General features: G+C 43.6%; 1 protein-coding gene across 1 annotated transcript in view; it reads right to left on the minus strand.

The window, feature by feature from the left end:
* Positions 1 to 24,714, minus strand: part of PGM2L1 (phosphoglucomutase 2 like 1) — an 865,950-nt gene that overhangs the window by 159,228 nt on the left and 682,008 nt on the right. The window lies entirely within an intron of this gene.

Raw genomic sequence — 24,714 nt, forward strand, 5'->3', positions numbered from 1 at the left:
ACCTGTGCGGGGGTCACAGAGAAAGGCAGAAAGGCAAAAGCTAAACAAGTCCATATGTCTGCTGTTAAGTAGATGTCACATAAATCACATTTACTGCAACTGTCAACATTTTGTATGTTTTCATTTTCAGGGATATATTTCCTTTGGGTCAGTGTGAAGAGGGATTGGATGGTTAAAATTAAATTACATCAAATATGACATGCTAAAATTAAATACACCAAAAACAATGCTCTGTGTCAGATTACTCTGTAAATGATTTGCACTTCATCAGTTTACCCACTGTGGAACTATGTCACTTGGAGGGTAGCCATATCTTTAATAGTACAAGTATGTAGGCCTCACTCCATTATTAAAATAAACTTCAAAAATACAGTAAGACATCTAAGAAAGTGTACCCCATGATAAACTGACCAGTAAGGTACATTAGGGTCCCATATTCCAAGTGATGCTTGTCATAAACTTCTAATCTGCAGTAAGACTTCTAAGAAGGTGCACCCCATGACAAGCTGACCAGTAGGGTGCACTAGGGCTCCATACTCCAACTGATCCTTCTCACTTTCACAAATCGGTTTACACAACAACATAATATAAAAAAACACAGCTTGCACAAATCACAAAACTAAAACAGCAAAGTCACTGATATCAAACAACATACCCACTGTCTACTAAATGAATGATTTTAAATAACATACACTTGTGAATAGGATCCAGAAAACGGGCTTGCTCTTTTCTATATATGGCTTAAAAATCTCGCTATCCAATATTTGGAAATACCCACCCTCTTCATGCCCTCATTAGCATTTTGTGCTCTTGGGTTAACACGTATGCGCACTGTAGTACTACCAAGTTCTTACATAGGCAAGATGCACAATCTTCTTAGAATGAAAAATAAAGGATGGAAAGAGAAAGTAAACAGTTTAATGGTAGGGCTTTCTGGTGGGTTTGCTAACTGCAGATTACTTATGTGAGAGATGAAGTGCAGTTTTTGAAGAAAGGAAATGCTCAACACAAGGGTGCAATAAAGAAAATACTTTAAGTTGCATACTTGCATTGCATAAGAGAGTTGTGTTTTTTTGGAGGAAATTATCACAAAAGATGAATGACAAAATATCAAAGATTAATAAAGATATTTATTATGGACATTACCAATAAAGTGCAACAAACAGGAAGAAACTGACAAATGTGGACTCTGAAGGAATGATGTATTGACACTATAAAATAAAATAGGGGACATGGATAAAGTTAAGCAGCAGATGTACACTTTTTAAGTGCAAGTAAGATGTACTCTGGAATGAATAAATAACAGCATTATACCATGTGTGTGTTGTACTTGAAATATGTTCTTGATTAATCACTAATGTTCTTCTAATTTATTTATTTTTGAGTTGTTACATGAAAAAAAATGAATAGAGAGAAAGTGAAAATGTTTAATAAAACCAATGATACGTGTCATGGGCTCATTTTCATCCACTTGAGCTTCCACCAACTTATAGGCAAGATGGGACCCTATTTAATGTCTCATCTGAAGGCTGGCACCCTAGGAGAGTGGTACTCACTTATGCTGCACTTCATCAGAGGTAAGTGAGATACATTGTTACATGTTCATGTACAAACACTGAACAGAACATTTCACACATAGCAAAGCCCATTTTAGGGAAAAAAGATGCATTGCTTCTCAAAGGTACAATATAAATGTGAAAAACTGTATAAGGTTTTGTGCACATCAATACCCGCTATGAAGAAATTCTTCTTATAGGTTCATAGGTAGGTATTATGCTATTGGCCCAAGGGCCTACGTAAGCCTAGCCAGCAAGGTCTCATGGCTTACGCCACCCAAGAAAGTTATTCTTGTAGATATTACTGCCACAATTAAATAGTCTTCATGAAAGAAACTGATTTACCACATCAGATAATTCATATCACGATAATGCTACTATTCTCTCATCAAAGCATCTCAAAACAGTGACACACCAGCATGCTGAGGTGACCTCAAGCACAGGGCTCCTCATGTATTCTGGCCAACGTGAAAATAGATATTTTTTGGCCAACAGACTCGTCTAAACAAAACGTTTTCCTACATTACTAAATAAAACTTCTTTTCCTAAGTCCTTCTGGCACACCTCAGCATACAAATCTGTACTATAGAAAACAGGAAACTATTAGGAATTACGAAATCTCTAATTTGTGCAGGCTTGAAACTTCATGCTTGGTTACAGGAAGAAGGGTTGTGTGAGCATTGTGATGCTGCCAGCCCAGCTAGCTCGAATTTTGTAAATAATTCTATGTCATTTGTGAATACTGCTATGATTTATACAGAATTAGAAGTTATGTACTCACCATAACGTTCCATCTGAGTTGGTGTATTCATTTGTCTGCAACCTGTGGGTTATGGATCCGATATCGGATCCGAACCGGCATGGTTTACCAGCTATGGATCCAAGCTCTCAGCTCCTCCCCTCACCCATAATGCCCTGCTCTACCCTCATGACCTCAGATCGAGTTTGCCAACAGCAAGAACACCCTGAAAAGGGTAAGACATCATATGCAGGAAACTGAAAGGCCAGGGGGATAGGAGGGCGGGATGGTTGCAGACAAATGAATACACCTACTCAGATGGAACGTTATGGTGAGTACATAACTTCTAAATCTGAAGTAGGAGATTCATTTGTCTGCAACCTGTGGGACAGAGTCCCCAGCTACCTGAATCTTGGGCGGCCATCATGGAAGGATATTCCGAGCACCGCGAGCCAAAGGATGCTCTACCCCTAGATGCAAGATCCAACTTGTAGTGGGAAATAAAAGTATGAGATGAAGCCCACGTGGCTGCTGCACAAATATCATCTAGAGGAATCCTAGCCTTAAAGGCTGCCGAGGTAGAGACTGACCGGGTTGAATGGGCATGTACACTCTCCGGTGCGGGCCTTCCTGAAGCTTGATAAGCCAATAAGATACATTGTGAAATCCAGCGAGATAATGAGACTTTAGAAATTGGTTTGCCCAAATTAAATTTAGCAAAGGAAATGAACAACTGGTCGGATTGCCTATGACCAGCTGTCCTGTTTAGATAAAATCTAAGTTGCCTGTGAACATCTAAGGAGTGAAGCGTGTATTCACCTTTGTTTTCATATTTGACCAAGTAAGGAGGTTTAGCTGATAATGCTTGAAGCTCTGAAACTCTCTTGGCTGAAGTAATGGCTACTAAGAAGGCGGTCTTGAAAGATAAGAATTTCAGATCTACCGTAGCCGCCGGTTCGAAGGGGGGGGGGCGGTCAAGGCCTGGAGAACTAAGGAAAGGTCCCAAGGAGGAACCGCTTGCTTTACAGGGGGCCTGAGAAGAAAAGTACCTTTAAGGAAAATCTTACACAACTTGGCCGACATCAGTGGATTGGAGTCATGACCAATGTGATAATGGGAAATTGCCGCAAGTTGTACTTTGACTGTGGAACTGCTGGCACCATCATTAAAAAGAGTGGTTAAGAAATCAAGCACCAAAGGGAGAGGAACTGTGAAGGGGTTTAGGCCTTGCCGCTCCGCCACAACGAGAACCGCTTTCCACTTGCTGCGGTAGACTTTCCTAGTGGATGGCTTATGAGCTGCCACCAGGATGGCCTTAACAGGGGACGAAATACCGGGAGTCCTGATCAAGAGTGGAACTGGAGCAGCCAAGCGGTCAGCTTCAGGTTGTCCAGGTTCGGAGGAGATAAGTGGGATGGATGGGATATCAGATCCGAATGGGATCTAGAATCCAAGGAGGATTCACAGAGTGAGACCTTAGGAAGGGGAACCAGATCTGTCGAGGCCAAAACGGAGCAATGAGAATCATTCTGCACCCCAACCGAGAGGCTTTCTGAAGAACTTGGAGCATCAGAGGCAAGGGGGGATAAGCATAAAGAAGACCGGGTGGCCAAGCATGCACCAGAGCGTCTCTTGGGGAACCTCCGGGAGGAGGTATCAGAGCGAAAAAACTGTCGCACTTGGTGTTTGAGGGAGAGGCAAAAAGATCGCAACAAGGAGTTCCCCACCGTGCGAATATGCGTTCCGCTACCTGAGTATTGAGAGACCACTCATAAGGGGTGAGAATGGTGCGACTGAGTTTGTCCGCCAAGATGTTGGACCGACCCGGAATATGCGTTGCTATGAGAAAGCAATTGCCCATTCCCAAACTCTCATGGCTTCTCGACAAAGAGGGTAAGACCTGGTTCCTCCTTGCTTGTTGATATACCAGACAACAGACATGTTGTCCGATTGAATCGCAATTGTTCCCAAGGGAAGAAAGGCCTGAAGTGCTAGCAACGCTAAGAGCACTGCTCTCATCTCTAGAACGTTGATATGCAGTAAGGTCTCTGAATCGTTCCACGTGCCTTGGACGGTCCGGCCTGCAAAATGCCCCCCCCACCCGAGGCGGGAGGCGTCCGTGGTCACCGTGGCGAGAGGGGGAGAAGCACAAAATGGGCGGCCTCCCTGGAGATCTGGAGAGTGTAGCCACCACAGGAGGGACCGCTTGCAAGCCTTGCTGATTGCAATGGGATGATGCATAGGAAGAGCAAGATACGACCACTGGACTAGGAGTGTCCATTGGAGGATGCGCATATTGAACCTGGCGAGAGGAAGAAGCGCTATAGCAGCCGCCATGGATCCTAGAGCCCTCAGGACCAACTCCGCCGGAACTGAGCTTGAGTGGAGAATGGCCCACACCTGGAGTTGCAGATTTTGAACTCTGTCCGCAGTGAGGAAGGCTATTAATCTCCTTGTGTCTAACCTGGCACCTATAAAATCTATGAACTGCGTGGGTGATAGGTTGGATTTTTTTGTGTTTATTGTGATGCCCAGACGGGGAGCAAGATGGAGAAAGGAGTCTCGCGCCAATAGTAGTAGATGCCTTGTTGGGGCGGTGAGAAGCCAGTCGTCCAGGTAGGGAAAGACCTGTACCCCCTGAAGCCTCAGGTGGGCCGCTACCACTGCCAATACATTGGTGAACACCCTGGGGGCTGTGGTGAGACCAAAGGGAAGGTCCCGGAACTGGTAGTGACTGGCTCCCAGCCGGAAGCGGAGAAACCTCCTGGAGCGCCTGTCCATTAGTATGTGGTAGTACGCATCCTTGAGGTCTATGGAGCACATCCAGTGATTTTCTCCCAGAAGGGGGAGAATAGACTGCAACGCGACCATTCGGAACTTCTCCTTGGGAACTGCCAGGTTCAAGAGTGAAAGGTCCAAATTTGGTCTTAGATCCCCCGTCTTTTTTGGCACTAAAAAGAACCTGGAGTAGAACCCTGATCCGATCTGGTCTGGGGGGACGGGCTGGATGGCTCTTTTCTTTAGCAGATGGCCAATCTCTGCCAAAGCGGCCTCCCACTGACCGGGTGGAACGTCGGGGAGGGACTTCAATTTTGGCAAATGAAGAAAGTGTATACGGTATCCTCTGGATATGATCTGGAGGACCCAGCGGTCTGATGTTATGGACTCCCATGCCGCTAGGTGCTCCGAAAAACGTCCCCCGACTGCCCCCAGAGTGGAGCAGCCGGGCAACCCCTCAGGGCTGCTGCTCGGGCCATTCAGAGAAGGGTTCTCTGGACCCGAAATTCCTGGGAGCCCCTCTGCCCCTAGGGCGGCGTCCTCCCTGTCCTCCTCTGCCACGGAAGGACTGGTTGTCCGGAGCAGACTGAGATTGCTGCGACTTCCGGAACCACATCTTCTCCTGTCCCTTTTGGTTCCTAGAATAGGGCCTCTGGGGAGCAGAGAAGCGGATTCCGACGGCAGACAGCGTCTTCCCATCCTTCTCGCTCTGGGTCAAAGTGTCGCGAACAGTTTTGCCAAAGAGGGCAGAACCATCGAAGGGGGCGTTTGCAAATGATGCCTTGAAGGGCTCTGAGAAATCGCAATGACGGAGCCAGGCCTGACGTCTAGTAACTAGGCCTGCCCCTGCGGCTCTAGCGGCACCTTCCGTAGCATGGGAGAGTAGCCGCATAGAGGTATTGGTGACGGACCTGAGAGTGGCCATGCGGGTGGAGTGCAGCACTTTGTCCTCCTCCGACATGGACTCTGGGGGGGATGCAGCGTATTCTTTAATAAGATCGCGCTGCATCCTAATCACGTGTGCCAGATAGTTCAGCGCCCTTACAGAGAATGTCGCTGAACTAAACATCCACTTCCCCAAGCGGTCCATCATCCGAGACTCCTTGCTCAGGGGATGGACTGAGGGACTCTCCTGAGCAAGTTCCCTCTTGGTGGCCGCCGCCGTCAACATGGCATCTACCGGAGGCCCCTTACTCCAATGGGCACGGTCAGCCGGGGGACTGAGAATATGGTCTGGCCTTTTAGGGATTGGCTCCACGGTGTCCGGTTCCTTCCACGCCCTGGTGGTAATGAGGTCCACCAGGGGGTCAGCAGGAGGGGACACCCAAGAGGTAGATGGGCCCGCTTCAAATGCCTCCAAGAACACGGACTCGTCCGAGGAAGACTTGGGGGCAGACCACCCCCCCCTTATGCGGAGCATTTCCATGATGTCTCCAAATGAGACATTCTCGGGGGGTGACCGTGGGGAGCCTTCCCCTTCCTCCAAATCCGTGTCTTCTGTGAGAGACTCGGGGGAGTCAATGTGCCTCCTTTTGCACATATGTTTGCGGGGAACATCCTCCGGGGCTGTCAGAGGACTCCTCAGAACAGTAACCTGTTCCAGGGGAACAGCTTGGGGCACAGGAGCGGGCTGTCCCAAGGGCCGGATGGTGGAAGCCTGACCCAGTGCAGAGGGAGCACGGGACGGAGCCGAAGCAAGTGCCGGGGGTCCGGAGACCCTCAACAGGGCCCTCTCCACTACATCAAAAGCCGAAGGGGAGCCGACCTCGACCAAAGGATCTGACAATCGGCTCCCCCTCGGATCCGAGGAGTGGATCGGAGCCGGCGCCGAAGCGCTCGGATCCGAAGGGACAGTGCGCTCCGACACAGACGGCGCCGAAGGAGCACTGATCCCCCCGGATCCGAAGCTCAGATCCAGGCTCCGAGAGGTTGGATCCGAAGCACTCGAGGGCAGGGTCGGATCCGAAGTACCAAGTACTATCGGCGCCGACCCACCCCGCCCGGCTGCTCGGCTCAACTGCTCAACCCAGGTAGCGGGTCGGAGAAGGAGCAATTGGCTTGAAAAAGGGTGAGCTCCCCAGAGGGAGGCAAGAGCATTCCCATCTGTATCTGGGCCTGGATGAACCTTCTCATCATCCGGTCCAGATCAGCATCTGACAGGCTATGAGTTGATCTCGACGAGGCTACCGAGGTAGGCCTTGAGTGCCTCCTCGATAGCCTCGACGGAGATCGGGTCTCCTCCTCCTCAGGTCCCGGTGAAAAACACACTGGAGACCGGAGCCGAGGAGGGGGAGAGCCAGCAGACAAGGAGGCCGGAGGAGAAGCCCGCTTGGCTGGCGGGGCCGAAACAGAGGTCTCGGCCCGCTGCTTATGGTGCTTCTCCCTCCGGTCCTTCTTTCTAGCTTCCCTCTCCTCCGAACCACTACAGGGAGGTTGAGTCCCAGGAGGAGGAGGGGGAGCCGGAGAGGAGACAACCATAGAAACGGTTACCCCCGAAGGAGCGGAGGCCGGAGCCGAGTCCGGTGGCAAAAGACCCGCCAAGACAAGCTTGGACCTCCGCTCCTTCAATGCCCTGGGTTTGAACCCTGCACAAATGGAACATACAGAAGTGAGGTGTTCAACCCCAAGGCATCTAACACACCGAGTGTGGCCATCAGCCGGGGAAAGCTTATGGCCACACTCGGAGCACTTGGAGAACACAGCTTTGGGTTGTTCAGACATCCCAAATGCAAAAAAGTTACTTAAACTAGAGTTAAGCAAAGTAACAAAACCACTCAACAGGCCCAAACACACACTACGCTACCAGCGAGGGGAGGGATAAGTAAAATTAAATTTTAAAACACTAAAAGTATAATTAAGAAATAGGGAAACCTACACTTCCACACAACTTTCGCACAAAACTTCAAAAATTAGCACTTTAAAGACTAAAAAACTGCACTTAGCTGAAGAGCTTAGGAAAACACAATCTGGTCACCAGCGCGGCAAATGAGATCTGAGGTCATGAGGGTAGAGCAGGGCATTATGGGTGAGGGGAGGAGCTGAGAGCTTGGATCCATAGCTGGTAAACCATGCCGGTTTGGATCTGATATCGGATCCATAACCCACAGGTTGCAGACAAATGAATCTCCTACTTCAGATCTGCATGTTATGTACTGAGCTTCAAGAATGTAACCACAGTGTACCCTACTGGAAAAGAAGAGAAATGTATATAAACTATATGCCTGTGCAAATGTATGTTTTAATAGTAGAAGCTGGAACTGAGTTAACTTGCAAAACTTCAAGAAATTAAGTTGGAATCAAAATATTTTATGATTGTGTTATCTCTCAGTTTCAATGCAACAAGCAGACGCAATGTCTAGAGCTGGAAGTTTTTCTATTATCTTGAAAGTGATTTTAATTACTAGGTTTAAAATTTAAAGCGTTTTACTGCTTCCTAGCAGCTGCACATCTCTCACACAGAGATGATAAAATTCTGTTGGTATCTGTTAGCATGGGAACTGAAGGCAGGTGACAGAGTGATGTCATCCAAGTTGAACCAGCAGTAATGTTTGATAGTAATTTAAGAACCGTCTCACAGAAAGACTGTGCATTTTGTATCTTGTCTTGGGCCTAGAAACATCCATTCATAATCATCTGCATTTGTCTTGCTAACAGTAAGTAACTAGGGAAAAGTAATTTCTTTAGAGATAGATAGGAATATAGTAAAGATTAGTTTAGATATTTTCTGCACTCATTTGAGACTGTCCTGCAATGCTGTTTTAAAATATTTGCTGTAATTCTGAACTCTGCAGTTACTGTGTTTGAGTATTGTCTTGTTCTTTTATTATTTATTATTAAATATATTTAAACCTACCTTTGATATTTGTGAGACATATTTAAGCTCTTAGGGCACTTGCATATGTATTTGCTGACATTGTATAGACCACTCAAATAGCCTTTGTCTTGGTCACACTTACCATATGGATAATAGTAACATTACACAGTAGGATTGGTTACCCTTTGTAAGGGACTTTATGCAACTGATAAGTAGGGGTTGGTGGCAGTGATAAATACCTTATAGTCTGGGCAGAAGGAGGCATAGCTAGCAAACATGTGCCTGCCTTCTCCAGGTGTGTGTGTGTGTGTGTGTGTGTGTGTGTGTGTGTGTTTGTATATAAATCAAATCTCAGTGTGTGTGTGTGTGTCAGATACTTGGGCAGGGACATGAAGCACTGGTTTGTTCAAAGAAGGTGCAGGAGGTCTTGGCTTGAACCCTCAGCTGAGATCATAACCCTATAGCTGTGCCAGTGGGAAGTCTTTTTCGGATCTGGAGAAAGAGTGAGAAACTAGCCCCACACTGACTGTGATCTCTGTGTGCTCTTAAGGTAAATTGTACTTTACTGTATGTGTACTTGTCATCCTCCCATTGTGTACTTCCTTCCCTGTTGCCAGTGGTGAGGACTGAGGCTCCTTGATTACTGGGCCAGTGCAGGGGCGTCATAAGCATACTCATCACAACAGTGACAAATGGAAACTACTAAGAATAAGGAGCAAATCATTCATTCATGCATGTTGACAAACTTGAGGCATGTATGCAGAAAATACAACTGTATAAGTAAATCCACCAACATAGCAGTCAAAATAACTGGGTCACTAGTACATAAATCAAAGAATATGACTATGTTATAAATTGAATGCTGACAAATGCTAGGTGTTCCTAGAGGGGTACAGGTGCAGTCTACAGATATGACCATAAGAGGAAGCTCATCTATAAAAGACAGTGAACTGCATTACTCTACTCTGCTTTTTTAGTAGTGGTCAGTGAAGGAGCAGAGAGATGATGAATCAACAAATGTTGTACGAAAAGGTTAAAATAGCCTACAGAAAAGAACAGAAGATTAAAATCCAAATGTTATTAACCAATACACACAATGGACAATGTTACCAATATGACAACATGCAACAACCTATAAAGTACAATAAAAGGTAACTATATACAGTGGTCATCAAACCCAAAAGTATGCCCTACCTGGAAGAAGTGAATGAGCCTGTGTTGTAGCAATGATCATTTTTTGCAGCATCTACTGCTATGGCGAGCACACTCATACAAATGTACTTTCTAAGCACAAGCCTCACATTTCTCAGCCTGCATGAATGGAAGATTTCACTCTAATTTTAAGTAGCTTCCACTTCTGTTTATTTGGTTGGCATGCAGCCACATCAGAAAAGTTTGGACATGTTTATTTACTACTTTTTGGCTTCTTTATCATATTTCACTTGGAGAATTTAAAATGTTTATTCTACTCTTTTTATATAAATGTTCTTACCAGTGTCAACTGATAAATTTTTAAACATTTTATTAACTTGTCACTTTTTAAATGCAACATAAGCTCACATAGACTGACAGAAAAGAAAAATGGTCAAAGGTCACTCAAAAGACAACACTGGAAATGACCTAGCTTATGCTCTGGCTAAAACCTGGGACTTTACTCCAGACCAACCAAGTATAAATATTGTTAGCCACTATCAGAAAAGGCAGGAACAGGAGTATGTTTGCACTTGTATAGCGACAAGCCTAACTTTGAATTGGTAAAAACACAGGAGGAGGATGAGACTGTAGGAAAAGTTTTACTGTTTTATTCAGGACACCAACACAAATACGTTTGCTGAAAATGACCTACAAAAGTACAGCTGTGTAAGAAATTACCATAACAGTAGATGTCCTACTGATCACTGCTGCATTATTCCAAACTGTTGGGTCATCTTGCCAAATAACCTAGACATCCAGCCAAAACGCCAATGCCAAAACCTTCTATAGAGCCATACACCCTAAGTATTACCTAAGTGCATGGGCATGACAGTACACAAGCAGATGTTTGAGGATAAATCTTCATACTTTCTCTAAACAAATAAGCCTGAAGAGGCCTGAGAGACTAAATACAATGGCCAGCAAGAAAAGAACACTGTCAGGGTAAGGTATCACCTCCCAAAAAAAGCACAAATCCAAAATCAGAAGAGGTTGATACTCCACAACAAACGAAGCAAACCAGATGAATGAAAAGACAAGTCCTTTATTTGAATAAGTAAGCGCTTTTACGTTGTTTGGAACGCTTCATCAGACTTCAACAAACCATAAAAATTTGAATCAACTTATATATAAGTAAAGCACCAATGAAAATCACATTGACAAGTCACATGCAAGTTACAAAAATACATAATTTCCTTTCCATAAAAATTACATAAAATAAAATATATAAATATATATATCCTAAAAATCTCATATTAATAAATGAATAGTAGAAGTGAAATGTTAAAACATACTAAAACATATATTAGATAGTGAAACATATTACTACTGTTTAATGATTCAAAGGTTTATCTAATAAAAATGGTCTCAATGAAAATTTATCATTAAGACCATGACCTTTATTCGCAGATAGCTTAATTATCCACTTTGCCTCAGCTTTTTCTGTCTTATTGCCAATATTTTCAAGTCTTTCTGTCTCTGTTAACTGTCCTATTACTAAAAATCTAAAGGCATGTGTGGTGTCATTTTGTAGTACATGCTTGGCTAGGGCATTCCCTTCATTCTCTCTATGTATATTCGCTCTTGCAACCAGTGTATATATATAATGAAATCTAATGTTTTTATACATCCAGATACTGGTGTTAAATATGAGTTTAATGAATACGCTGATTGTAAGTCAAGAAATGTGATTTATTTAGCATCCTGCATAAAATGTTATTGTTTCTATATAGGAAAGACAAATAGAACTTTAAGAGAAAGGATACGAGAGCATTTTTATTAGATAAACCTTTGAAACATTAAACAGTAGTAATATGTTTCACTAACTAATATATGTTTTAGTATGTTTTAACATTTCACTTCTACTATTCATTTATTAATATGAGATTTTTAGGATATATATATTTATATATTTTATTTTATGTAATTTTTATGGAAAGGAAATTATGTATTTTTGTAACTTGCATGTGACTTGTCAATGTGATTTTCATTGGTGCTTTAGTTATATATAAGTTGATTCAAATTTTTATGGTTTGTTGAAATCTGATGAAGCGTTCCAAGCAACGTGAAAGCGCTTACTTATTCGAATAAAGGACTTGTCTTTTCATTCATCTGGTTTGCTTCGTTTGTTGTGGAGTATCAACCTCTTCTGATTTTGGATAAATACAATGGCCAACTAAGTGGGGAGAGGCAGAAAGACAGTGATTCCCCCCCTCAGTCCATAAGGAGATGGAAGGCAGGAAAGAAAGAAGGAAGAATTAGGGAAGGTGAAAGGAAGGGAGGGAAGGAATACTGCATCAATGATCAGAAGGACATCTACTGTTATTACAAGTTCTTATACAACTGTAACTATGTCCTTCTTTAGATCAGTGTTGCAGTATTCCAAACTGCTGGGTGATTCCCAAAGCTTAGGAGATGGGAAGAGTAGTTGGAAACAAAACAAGAGAACTGAAGAGTAACCCAGAGGGAAACGACCTGTCGAGGGTAGTTCTGGATTTAGAAAAGGCATGCACTTGGTGAAAATATGCACAAAAGATTAAATAGCTGCTTTTAGAATAGTTCTTGAGTCAATACCCTTCAAGAAAGCTCCAGATAAAACTACAGATCTAGTAGAATGAGGCTTTGCTGGAGAAGGTAAGGGCTTGTCATGATGAGTATAGCAAAAAGAAATGGGATTTAGAGATGCCATTAGCAATAGCTTGCTTTGAAACTGTGATTCCTAACTTGGAACCATGGAAATAAATAAAAGATTGGTCAGACTTGTGAATATCCTTAGGCTAACAAGATTCTTCCTGGATAAGACTATGCATATCAACAGAAAGCAGAATTGTTTCTCCCTAATTTTATCAGGGAAGAAACTGGGATGAATTATGGCCTGATTGGGTGACAATTCATTTATGCCTTGCTCTTAAGGGCACACTATCTTGATGAAAAGTAAGGAAGGGAAGCGTTGCCTATGGTCCATAGTTCAGAAATGTACAGTTGTGCACACTTACCATAAATGTAGATGTTCGAGTGTACTATCTAAATTCCTCCTCCCATCCTTAGCTTTGGGAATCTACCCAAATGTGATGACTGCAACAGTGAAACACTAATAACATAGTACAGTTGTGTACACTTACCATAAATGTAGATGTTCGAGTGTATTCCCTGTTGCAGTCCTGGTTACACTCCCTCCAGCCCCCTTATTTCTCTTGGCTATACCTCTACTCTCCTTTACTATGCGCAAAAGCTTTTTGGTGTATTTGCTTTTTTGTTGGCGGTATAACCTTGTATATTTATAAATTTAATTGCTTCCCATTGGGAGGGCACCTGACATCTGGGGCAAGAAAAACCTGATGTAATGGCGTCGGCTGCATGTTTTATACCCCTGACGACCTGACATCACAGAAGAAGGGACAGCAACCAATGCAGGACCCAAGACTTGGTTAATCAGGGCTACTGCAAGCAGATAACCTCTTTATCTTTGCATTTTTTCGGAATGTCGGTAGTCGGAAGGCTTACCAAAAACATATCAGGATAATTGAACCAAGCACCAAAATATTTAGAATGAAAATATACCGACAACGGATAGTTTGTGGTTTAAATTTAAAGCACAAGACCGACAGCGATGTACGTCGTGTTCAGGGCCTAAGCAAGGAATACAGTACGAGTGAAAATCTTTATGAGGTATTTGTTTTCCACCAGTAATGCAATTATTAACTTTTACTGGCATCGATTTAGAGCAAGAAAAAGTTTCCCCAATGGACTACTTAGCTTTTAGTTGAAGACTTTGGTTCTGAAACTCGAAAACAAAAATTTCAGGAGTTGGCCAACCGGCACTTGCAAACTGCTTCTGCTTTGGACACCAAATGGCGTCGGCTGCATGTTTTATACCTCTGACGACCTGACGTCACGGAAGAAAGGACAGCAACCGATGCAGGACCTAAGAGTTTGTTAATCAGGCTGACTGGGGGCTACTGCAAGCAGATAACCCAAATGTGATGACTGCAACAGTGAAACATGAAGAACATCTGATCTGGCAGAAGAAGTGAAGGGCTATCAAAAAATAGTTTTCCCAAGTACAAAATTTGAAATAGGCATTTGATGCTGGTTCAAAACAAAGTACAGTGAGTTTTTCTATCACAAAATTGAGATCTCAAGCAGGGACTATAGCTTTCCTAGGAGGAATGAAGGCTTGCATTAGTTTGGTGTCTAGTCTGCACCCCTAGAAAACTAGATTGTGGTTTGGTTTCATTGCTGACATTTTAGGTTGACAGTGAAGCCCAGCCCCTGAAGTATTGTCATGGTGTAATTGAAATTCATCACGATTTACTGCTGAGAAGATACCTGCAGTAATAGGTCATCTAAGTTAGGGGAATGTCTGGATTCCCTGAATCTTGCAGTAAGCTATGACTGGGGCAAGGTATTTTGTGAAGACCTCAGGGCTGTAGAGAGTCCAAAAGGTAAAGCAAAGAATTGAAAATGTGATGAGTCAGAATAAAACCTCATAAATTTTCAGAAAGTATGGTGAACAGGAATATAGAGACAGGCATCCTTTAGGTCCAGAGATACCAGGAAGGCTTGAGGAAGAATTAATGGAAGCAGAGTTTGCAGGGGCAGCATCTTGAAAGATGAGCCCAAGAGAACAGCGTTGAGGGTGGAGCGACCCAGAACTGGTCTCCAATCTCCTTTTCTTGTAATGTGGAATAACGGTGGTAGTGATTCTATTGTACCTTGTTTGAACAGGGTTTTAATGATGGGCTAGAGTAATGGTACCTGGTTCTGTGGAGGAGAAGGGATGCCAAAGAATGGAGGTACTTCTGTCCAGGTCATTCTATGCCCAGTTTGGAAGATAGAAATAACCCATTTGTCTGAAGTGATAAGCAGCCTGGTCAGGGATGAGGTGAGCCTTTTGGAAAGGAGGTATCAATGGTCCAAGGGGTGGGAAGATTGACAGAAGGTAGTCTGGCAGACCTGTCTGGGTAAAAAGGCCTCCCAGATCTAGTGTCCCAGAGTTCCTTGTCCTGGAATATTTCCTAGACATTTCCTTGTCCTTACAAGGAGGCCTTGGTACCCTGGAAGCAAAAGAAGTGGACTTAAGCAGGGTAATTTCTTTGTTATCTTGGTACAGAAATAATAAACTTCTGTTAGTCCTTCATAACCTTACCTTGTTCCTGTAACTGTTGGAAAATACTGGAAGCCTCTGAACCAAACAAAAGGTTCTTGTTTAAGAGAAAGTCTAGAAGTTTTGCCTTAATATTGTCAGGGTGAGGCAGATAACACAGCCACGCATACTCCTTGATCACAGAACCTGTAGCAGCTGCCATGGAGAAAGCTTCCAGTGCATCATAGCTGCATTTAATGCTGTGCCTAGCCACTTGTCCATCTTCCAGGTCTGTGAGATTTGCATTGAAGTTAGTGATGATGATGCTATCCTTGCCTTCAGCTCCTCATTTTCCTGGATCGTGGACTGAATTAGGTTAGCATGCTGACTGACCACCTCTGTAGTCTCATGGATGGTCTTACTCTAACAGAGCATACTCCTCCCAAATGTATGTTAATTGTTCTTACTTTTGGAAGACATTTCTCAATGTAACTTCTTTCTGTGGACCAGGCACTATGGGAGCTTCTGTTCCAAAGGCATAATCACTTTGGTCATGCTTTGATCTTGCTGTCTGTATCTTTTCTTTGCTCCCTTTCTTCTTCATCTTCTTCTTCTTTTGACTTTTCCCGGTTAGGGGTCACCACAGCGGATCACATGTCCGCTCATGATTGGCAGTGGAGTTTTACAGTATTGAGTTGCCAGCCCAGTGCCCAACCTTCCACGGAAGGCACACACATGCACGCACTCATGCCTAGGGCAAATTTAGAGTGTCCAATCCACCTACAGCATGTCTTTGGGATGTGGGAGGAAACCGCAGCACCCGGAAGAATCCCACGCGACCACAGGGAGGACATGCAGACTCCACACAGAAGGCACCCCAGCCGAGGATCGAACCGGAGAACCTCTAGCTGTGAGGCGACAACGCTAACCGCTGCACCACCGTGGCCCCTTTCTTCTTCATCAATTAGCTACAATTGCATGTTCAATTTATTTCTTAATTATGAAAGCAGGTGTGTGTTAGACTATCCAATACTGTTTGACCTCTATCTGTGCTAATTAATCTGGCTTAGCTGATACAAGAGAGCTGCTTACTCTGGCCACATCATACCAGAAGTGGATAAGGCTAACCTTCCTGATTACCAAAATAATTATATCCTCTTACTTTCTTGGTTAACAGCACTAACTATAAAGCTATTAACAGAAAGAAAGGAGGGTATTCCTGCCTGGTTCCTCTGTTCGGACAGGAGCCCTCTCCCTTTGATTCTTGTCTCTGAACATTTTTATATCTTCCTTATTAACCCAATTATTCTGTCGAGAAGCACACATTATCATTACTGTACTCATAATGACAGTCAACTATACTGAATGCGTTCTCTGCATCAAAACCTACCAAGAATAGTGACACGTTCTTACACACTGCTCCCTTCTGAATCATTGTTTTATTAATGCTATCAAAGGTTGGTCTCCCCCAACAAAACCACTTTGTTAAAAAAATGATAGTATGCCCTTCCATTTCCCCTTTAAGAAACTACTGAACAAAGCCTTCCAGATTGTTGTTACACTCTGCCCTCCTAACTTCCAAATTTTCACAGGAATACCATTTGCTGATGGACAATTCCCTGGTGACTGATTTTACATCACTGTCTTGGTTTCAGCTCCTTCTGTTTTAGCTATTAACTGTTGAGCCACATCTTCTCTAATTTTGGCATAACTATGTCTTCTATGAATATTTCCACCTGTGCCTCTTCTTGGTTTTCCTTTCCTCAACTTTCTACAAATTTTCTTAAAATGTCTGAATTATATCCTGTACCACTATAGGCTCCTAAAGTTTGGCTTCAACTTTCTACTTTTGGTTGCTTAAGCTGTTGTGCTACAAATTTTTGTGCACTCTAGTGTTATCAAAAATACTTGTTAAACAGCAACATTTCTAATCTCATGCATATTGTCCAACTACTTATTTTTTCTCTATCACTCTGCAGTTGCTCCTCATCCTGTTCTGTGAGATTTCCCTTCTCCTGCAATATATTAACCTTCATCAGCCCCTCTAAATTTGGTTTTATAGATCATGAGGATAAATGATATGCAGCCTGCAGTTTTGAGAAATGTTATTTCAGTTTGAATCTTCTCTGTTAAAATACACAGGACAGTCTACCATCTCCCGAACTCTGTCAAGGAGTACCTACTACCATGTTTATGATATCCATGACTTTCCCTTGTACTCCCTGCCTGTCATTATCTTCTTTGGTGATACAGAGGAAACTACAGAGACCTAGACTTTGAAGAAACTGCAGTTTGTTGAAAGTTGGCATGAAAGCTCTGAAAAAAAGTTTACTTTAATCACGGTAGTTGCTTAGATAAGGGTAAATGAGAACTCACATACATCTCAACCAAGTAAATACTGGTGCTACGCATTTGAAGAAAATGCTGTATGCAGTGGCTCATTTTGTAGCAGAGAGGGTACATAACTTAGGATGCAAAAGTGGTCCAGGCAGTGCATCAGCTGACCAAGAAGGGTGGGAATGAGAGGCTGACAGCCTGATTCACACAGATGGCATCTTCTAGCAGTGGCTGATAAGATTACACCAAGACCACAGCAAAAAATAGGTGCCTTTAAGTGCCAAGAAGTACTTACTCTGTAGTCGGCACCCACAAAGGTGTGGAGTTGTGCACATCTCTAGGATCTGACAGTTCTGTGGCATAAAGGACAGGCTGGTTTGGGAAGAGTTTTAAGTTACAAAAAAAAAAAAAAAAACCACACCAAGGATAGTACTGCACATGAGGTTAAGATGTCTAGCCGCAAACCTGCTTTAGTGAACAGGTCTTTGTTACAATGCTTACACCCCCAAAACAACACAATGGGAAGGAAGAATAGGCTGTTATGGGGGGGGGGGGGGCAGCTGATAGTGAAAATGTCAAAATGTCATTGTCATGAAAAAAGTATACAATGAAAAAAATGCATACAGCAGAATACAATAGAAAGATCAAATGAGAAAGAAAGAAACTGATAAGTGTCCCTAACACTGACTCTAACATACCATATTTAAGTTTTGTGAATGGAAAGAGGTAGGAAGGCTTCTTGCATGTCACCAGTTAAAAAAAAATATTCCAACACAACTTCTACTCAGCTATCTTCATAAATAGCTGAAATTGGGTGAAGCTCCTCATTGAGGATCATTTTCCGCAAAATATGCAGCCACCCGTGCTTTTCACTTTTATAATCAAGTAGTAAAGCACCAATAATAAGCCTGTTCATACTTTTGTACATGTTCCTTGATGGTCCTTGTTGGAAGATGGTATGAAGCGTTAGGTGAAAAGTTCTTATGAAATATGGTCTGCCCACTCACTATTCACACCACCAAAAAAGACAGAAACCAAAAAGCTCCACAACAAAGTAAAATATTAATCTTTATGAACAAGACATCCACTCTCTAAAATCTGAAAATAAAAACACTATACCTGGAAACATACCTTTCAAACAGGCAAAATTCATCCAAGGCACAGTACTACTGAAAGACTTAATATTTCCTCAGCAGAAATGTTCTCAAAAATAAAAAAAGCAGTCACAGAACTGAAGCGGTTAGCTGCATGATGTGGTGGTTTCTGTTACACTGGTAGAAAAATGTCAGAAAAAATAGAACTCACAGAAAACACTGCCGCTATTAAAACTAAAAAGTTGAATTCCCCTCATGCAGCATTTTCCAATGAATGTTCTTCCCAGATAGGTATGCCCATCTCTCCCCCTCCCCTCCCTCCCAGTGCCTCAGACACCAGAGCCACTACACAAACTTGGGTCACATAGATCACAGATAGGGCTTTAACCTTCTTTGTCATGGCACTGGTTACATTCAGATTATGTTTACCGAGCTGCAAAAGATATTGAAAAAGTACAGTTGTGTACACTTACCATAAATGTAGATGTTTGAGTGTATTCACTGTTGCAGTCCTTACAAAATAGGTTATCCAGCTCCCGGTAGCTTACAGTCGGCCAGAATACCAAAGTCCTTGGTATATGATGTCGGCTGCCTTCAGATTAAGCCTGACGTCAGGACATCAGGAACAAAAAGGAGGCAGCTGATGCCATTTCCTCAGTTTTTCTTGCCTTAACTGTCAGGAGCCCTCAAAAAAGGTTAGACCTGGAAAAGAAAAATCCAGTCTGTGCCCTAGGAAAAAAGGGGGATGGAAGGGGAGGAAACCAGGACTGCAACCGTGAATACACTCGAACATCTACATTTATGGTAAGTGTACACAACCGTACTATATTCATCGTGTTTCACTGTTGCAGTCCTTACAAAATGGGTTGACTCCCAAAGCCCCAGAAAAAAATAAAAGGGAGGAGAAACACCCACTGTTTAGGGGTTGGTAAGGATGCCCTGCAATACTGCAGTGACAAAACCAGCCCTGGACTTAGAAAACAAGGGTAAATTGTAATGTTTAGTGAAAGTGTGGAAAGAAGTCCAGGTAGCTGCTTCCAGGATGTCTCTAGTAGGTATACCTCTTAAAAAAGCTGCTGAGGTTGAGGCTGCTCTAGTAGAATGGGTCCTAATACTCTGTGGAGGAACCTTGCCATGCTGTAGGTAACAAAAGTGAATACAATGAGCAATCCACTTAGAAATGGTCTGTTTAGAAATAGCTTTGCCCTGAGCTCCAGGAGCAAAACTGACCAACAACTGATCCGACTTTCGAAAAGGTTTAGTCCTGTCCAGGTAAAATCTAAGCTGTCTATGCACATCCAGGGAATGCAGTAACCTCTCCCTTTTATTCTGAGAATTAGGAAAGAAGGTAGGCAGGTGGATAGACTCATTAAGAGTCAGGCTAGAAACCACCTTAGGCATAAAGGAGGGATTAGTCTGAAGAGAAACCCGATCCACATTGGAAGACGATAAAAGGCTCTACTACCATTAAGGCCTGCAGCTCAGAAACTCTTCTAGCTGAAGTAATAGCCAAGAGAAAGGCAGTTTTCCAGGAGAGAAACTTCAAATCTGCTGAGGCAGCTGGTTCAAAAGGAGGCAGAGTAAGTTTCTCAAGTACAAAATTAAGATCCCAAGCAGGAATAGGTGCCCTTCTGGGAGGCTTTAAATTGCTAGCTCCCCTGAGGAACTGTTTCAAAGGATGAAAGAAAATGGGTTGCTCAAAGGAACAATGAGCAGAAATAGCTGAAGCATGAAACTTGATAGAAGAAAAGGAAAGTCCACCATTAAGCAAGCCTGCCAGATAGTCAAGAATAAGAGGAAGAGTAGGTTGAGAAGGGTCTTCCCCTCTAGTCTGCATCCAAATGGAGAATCTTTTCAACTTATCTGTGTAAGATTTCCTAGTGCTAGGCCTCCTGGCCTCACGAAGGACCTCAACCACCTGTTGGGAACGGTTTAAATTATGAGCCAGGCTGCCAAATGCAGAGTCTGAAGATGAGGATGCAGAACCAAGAGATCTGGTATCAGGGGAAGATGCCAAGGCTGAGACTGGGAGAGAGTGCGAAGTAGTGGATACCAATGTTTCCTGGGCCAGTCTGGAGCTATGATGATGGCCCTTAGTTTTTTGACCCTTATCTTTAACAGCACTTTGGGAAGAAGAGGCAGATGAGGGAATGCATAGATCAAGAGCTGTGACAAGGGAAGGACAGAGCATCCACTTTCCAAGCCTTGCCGTGATGATCCCTGTTGCAAAAGGTTGGAAGAAGGTGGTTGGTCGGAGATGAGAAGAGATCCACCTGTGGAGTGCCCCAGCGCTGAATGATGCAATAGAAGATGGTCTTGTTTAGTTGCCACTCGTGAGAATCCCGGACCTGCCTGCTCAACCAGTCAGCTAAGGTGTTGAGCCTTCCTGGAAGAAGCTGAGCTATCGGATGAATGCCCATGGAAGCTGCTATGAACCATAGTATCATGCTTTGTCTGCACAGGGGGTAAGAGTGAGTCCCTCCCTGCTTGTTGATGTACCACATGATTGTGCTGTTGTCTGCCCTGACCAGAAGAGTACCAGGAGAGAGAAGATGCTTGAAAGCCATCAAGGCCTGCTGGACTGCCATCAATACCTTCAGATTTATGTGCAAATGAACCTGTTGATAGTTCCAAGTCCCCTGAATGCATCTGCCCTCCAGATGTGCACCCCAAGTGTGATCAGAGGCATCTGTGGTGAGAGTCTGGCTGGCAGGAGGTGGACAGAAAGGCAGGCCTTTGTTCTGTGCACAGGCCGTCGCCCACCAAAGAAACTCCATCTGCAGGTAGGGAATCTGAGAAAGAATCAAGTCTAAATCCTGAGTGTGTTGACACCAAAGGTTTTTGAGGTATCATTCTCATATGCAGTCTGCCATATGGAATCATCAGAATACATGAAGCCATGAATCCCAGGGCTTGCAGGAATTGCCTTGCAGAGAGCTGGGTCATGCTTGCCAAATTCCTGAAGTAATTTGAAAGATCCATTTGTTTCTCTTGAGGGAGGAATACCATCTGGGTGGCTGTGTTCAGACTCGCTCCCAGGAATACAATCTCCCTGGTGGATACCAATTTTGACTTCTTTTCGTTGATAGTGTAGCCCAAAGAGGTGAGAAGGTTCTTTACAAAGTCCAAATCCTTTAGAAAATGCTCTGGAGAGAGTGCCTGAAAAAGACAATCGTCCAAGTAAGGGTAAATTTGAAGGTTTCTTTGCCTGCAAAGAGCAATGACTGGAGCTAGGCATTTTGTAAAAACTCTGGGAACAGTAGATAAGCCAAAGGGCAGTGCAGAGAATTGGAAGTACCTGTACCCTGCCCTGAAGCAAAGGAACTGCCAGCAGCTTTCCCTTACTGGGTTGTGTAGATAAGCTTCTTTGAGATCCAAAGTCACCAGCCAGGACTCCTTGGCCAGCACTGGCAACAACTGCTGAAGAGTTAGCATTTTGAACTTGGGAATCACCAGAAAAGTGTTTAGAATGGACAATTCCAGAAGAGGGTGCCAGGTGCCCCCTTTTGTGGGAAAAGCCTTGAGTAGAAACCCTGGCCTATCTGTAGTGCAGAAACTGGCTATATTGCTTTCAGGTTTAGCAAAGAAGACACTTGTTTTTCTGCTTCTGCCCTTTGAAGTGGGGGAATATTCGGGTATCCTTGGAGGACACGGAAAGTATGAAAAGAGAACTTGTAGCCTTGGGATACTATTTTGAGCACCCATTTGTCATCTGTGATGATGTACCAGACATCTGCAAAAATGGCTAACCTTCCCCCAAAGGAAACCCTGGGCTCGCAGAGGCATGCAGGGAAAGGCCAGACTCATTGGGATTGCTTACTTTGGGAAGTTTGCTTAGAACTCCCTGATTCTGAAGAGGAAGCCTGAAAGTGCTTAGCCTTTTGAGGGGTGGAAGTCTGTCCCCTAGAAGACGTGTAACCCCTAGGCCTAGTGCGACCCTGTTTTTACTAGGGTCAGGAAAAGTCCAATTCTTAGAAGGGTAATGTCTACTAAAACGAGGAGGCTGAACTTGTAGAAAGTGCTTAACGGTTTGCATAGATTTGGCCTTATCCTCAAATTTTTTCAACACCTCTTCTGCTTTGCTACCAAAAAGATTGTCCGTGTGCAAAGGTACACCCAGTATTTTAGATTTGACAGGTTCAGAAAGGGGCTGTTCCCTGAGCCAGGCATGTCTTCTAATAACAGAACCAGTGGCAGCAGCTCTGCAAGAAGCCTCCAAAGTGTCGAAACCACAATGTAGAGAATGTTTAGTGACAAGAGTGGCAGAATTCAATAAATCTTGCATCTCCTTACTCTCCATCAGGGAAGGAACACCAGCAATTTAGCCTTAATGGCCTCCAAAGTATGCTGCTGATACTTAAGCATATGAAACAGACAATTAACACACCTAATCGCCAGGGTGAAAGAAGTATAAATCTTTTTACCCCATCTATCCAAGGCCCTAGATTCCCTGTCAGAAGGAACAGGATTTTTAGCAACTGTGGCTTTAACACCTATAGGACCCTGAGAAATAATCTCTGGATCTTGAAAAGGAACTGATGAGAATCAGGAACTCTATAATACCTGTCAGACTTTCTGGGAGCAGGAGGAACAGAATTAGGAGCCAAAGAATTCTCCAAGAAAACATCATCAACCACTTCCAAAACCAGAGGGATAGCCAAAGCCTTATGCTGTGGCAAATCCAAAAATTCCCTAACCCGTTTCTTAGACTGAGGGTAGTCCTGACTTTCTCATTTGAAATCCTCCCTAACAGTAATCAGTGCATCTCCAAAAGAAAAATCTTCTGGATGGGAGGCACAAGGGATGGAGTCTTCTGCATCAGAATCCTCAAAACCAGAAAAAAGTTGACAGTTTTCCTCTTCATCAGCAGAGTTGCTGAAAACCTCAGAGTCTGAGGCATACAAAATTTCTGGGGACAATTCACTAGCCCTCTTAGAAGGAGGTGGCTGAGAGCCCCTGATAAGGGTCAAGAGATCACTAGCCTGAAGGGGTGACCTCAGCACCAAGACCTTGTAGCAATTGGTCGTTTTGGACCATTTCCAGCACTTTTGAAGTTCCCTGTTTAAAATCCGCGTTTGCGCAGCTTTGCGCGATTGTGTGCATAGCACAGCGCCGGTTAAACAGGCTTAGACTATTCCAGGCTCCGCCAAGTCTGCACTTCAATTTTTCCCTTAAGAAAGCTCTACTTTCAACAAAATCAGTCTATTCGCTTTATCATAAGCCTAGCAATTGCTCTTAAAACCTTTCTTTTAAGTGAAGCACCCTTAAACTAACGTAAGCACTACATTCCACCTACAACCCGTACTAATACCCACTTAACTTCAAAGTCCTCTCTCTAACCCAGTTACACATCACCCCCTTATACTACTCTGGCATGTCGAGTGGTATATTACTGACATCCTCTCCAGTTCAGCTGGTTAATCTGGGAATCCTGAGACAATGTTACAATTGTCTCATGTACACAGACAACCCTCTCCTCCTCCCAACAAACACAAATACATGTGAGAGATGCAACTATATAGCCAAACTGGAGGCTGAACTCTCTCAACACAGGACTAGCAAGACAAGACAGGAGGAGAAGGTAACCACACACACAACAAACCCAGTCTCACATAAACCAACCACAACTGCAAACCAAACACATAGTAACACAAAGACATACTCGGAGGCTCTAATAAAAAACTTACCGAAACAACAGAGGCTCCCAAAGCAGATATCCAAGAAAACACCACCTCAAAACTCTGCACAAGCAACACATAGTACACAAAGTCAGTGTGCCAAACAATCACAGCCCTTAAGGCGAAACACCATGCCTGATACACTAGTAATAGGTGACTTTATAGTCAGACACACTGATGTCCCGCTTACCAAGCTGAACAAAGAGAGGGTAACAGTGAGCTGCCTGTCAGGAGCTAGGATCCGCCACATAACACAAGCACTCAGGTCACTCCAAAGCAAGTACAAATATGACTCCATCATTGTCCATGCCGGCGTGAATGACCTGAGACGTACCTCCTTGGACTACATGAAAAGAGACATAGAGGAGCTCTCTGATTATGTAGCCCAGGCCGGTATGACCCTGACCCTGAGAAGCATCTTGCCCTCACCAAGAATGATAC

This window comes from Protopterus annectens, chromosome 5.part0 (genome assembly GCF_019279795.1).
Source record: "Protopterus annectens isolate FY-2018-M chromosome 5.part0, PAN1.0, whole genome shotgun sequence".
Taxonomy (NCBI): Eukaryota; Metazoa; Chordata; order Ceratodontiformes; family Protopteridae; genus Protopterus; species Protopterus annectens.